This window comes from Pocillopora verrucosa, chromosome 7 (genome assembly GCF_036669915.1).
Source record: "Pocillopora verrucosa isolate sample1 chromosome 7, ASM3666991v2, whole genome shotgun sequence".
Taxonomy (NCBI): domain Eukaryota; kingdom Metazoa; phylum Cnidaria; class Anthozoa; order Scleractinia; family Pocilloporidae; genus Pocillopora; species Pocillopora verrucosa.
In genome coordinates this window covers 16,544,269-16,546,153 of record NC_089318.1, presented here as the reverse complement: position 1 = coordinate 16,546,153, position 1,885 = coordinate 16,544,269, and the positions used below count along the sequence as shown (strand labels likewise).

General features: G+C 40.5%; 1 pseudogene; it reads right to left on the bottom strand.

Moving 5' to 3' along the window:
- Positions 1-341: 341 nt before the first annotated feature.
- LOC131769872 (uncharacterized skeletal organic matrix protein 5-like) lies at positions 342-1,608 on the bottom strand (annotated as a pseudogene).
- Between the last annotated feature and the right edge of the window lie 277 nt (positions 1,609-1,885).

The following is a 1,885-nucleotide window of genomic DNA, read 5'->3' as shown; positions in this document are numbered from 1 at the left end:
GAACAACACGAACGGTAAAAAAAAAACAAAAACATTAAGGAAGTCACATTTTCCGTGCTCCTTCTTTTCTATGTTACGCTCACTCTTAACGACGTGGACGTATCATAAACATCGAATATGGCCTCTTTGCCAATATTTACTTCGTTAACAAAACCTGAATTTTTGCGCAATTGCCATGCTTTGAATTTCATTGAAAAAATTATACTAGAGACAAAGCTAACCAGAGAAGAATATAAGGTTAAACTCATTGCTTTATTAGCCTTTAAGGTTTTAGGACACTACATTTTCTTCTTCATTATGGCTTCTCGGCTCAAAATTTGGGAAGTTAACTGTGTCCCCTGTCACTGTACCAGGATGTACCCCATAGCTTTGATGTGCTTGTGTCCATTATCTGGCGAGTGCATTGCCTCATTTCTACACGTGTTAGAATCATCAAATAGACCTCCTGTGCCAAAACCAATTCGGGAGTCACAGGAACCACAGTCATTCTGCTGGTTAGCAGTGATGCCGATTCTTGCTTTGGAATGACGAGGGTTGCTTCCCACTGCATTGAATCCTTCCTTATTGCAGTTGGGTTGCAGGGAGGCCCGGGAACCAATCAGCCACTTCCACGTGTTACGACCCAATGAGGTGGCGCGGTATTTCCCATCAGCGATCAGTGAGTTGGCGTGCCTGTTGATGACAATGAACCTGAGCTGATGACCAATCTTCATACCGAGGCAGATCTTGGAGAAGGGTGTGCTCCAGTAGGTTGGTAACTTGGTCTCTTGCGATTCAAAGCCAGTCTTGCCTCCAGCAAAGTTATAACCACTTCTGTTGCTCCAGAAATGGGAATCGTAATGGAAAGTTCTCTGAAAGACAAGAATTACATCTTTGATTTGCCTGTGTTCAATTCAGTGATATCGAGAGTTTCTTAAAGGAGGCATCAATCTTCATGGGTGCCATCAATCTTCATGGCCAGCGTCCATCCTCCATCCCCACATCCAAAGTTTCCCATGTGACAGAAAACAGGAATCTTTTGTGAACCAAACATTAGCGGGTATACTTGGCTTCATCTCGACCTTATGTAAAAAGAGGAAGTCAAAAAAATTGAGTCAGCCTGTATGCAAACCTACAGTCCTCATATCTACCGCAATGGAATGTGTATACGCATCAAGTAAGTGATTTGGAATCTTGCAATTAAAACAGATTGTTCTACACTTACTTTCCTGTGTCGAACTGTTCCTTGCAAGAGGAGAAGTGACCGGCTGTGAGACAAATAAGACCGCCATTTTAAGATCTGAGCGTGTTGAGAATACTTAAAATATGAAAACATTAAATACCATATCCCAATACCATCGAAAATGTACCTGAAGGCTTTCGAGGCAAAGCGTCCTTAACCAGCGCAATAAGATTGTCCACTTTCGTTTCAAGCGTCTTAATAGCTGAACATGAATGTTGTCTGGCGTCGCTTAAAACAGGGAACACCGCAAGGATATTTGCGATGAAATGAACTGAAAATAGCAAGCGCATTTTGAGAATTGATTGACTTTGGAAAATATTTTCTGTGCTGCTCAACCTGTGAATAACTGATTATGATGATTTTGCTTCGTAATTGTAAGTTATCATCGTCAAACACAACTCGAATTTTCTTTCTCGCACCCAGCGACATCTAGAAGACAAGTTCCAAGTTGAAGATTATTTTTAACTTAATTCACTGTGCTTTGAAATGGACTTTGAAAATCTGCTAACAATATAGCTGTCTTTCTCATGAAAAATCGTAGAACGGCCGATTTATAAGCGGTGATAATGCAATTTAATAAATTCAAACTAATTTTCTGTTTATCTTAACGAATTGACTACATGATTTTTGCATGCATGCATGCCCACATATTCAACGAAGACA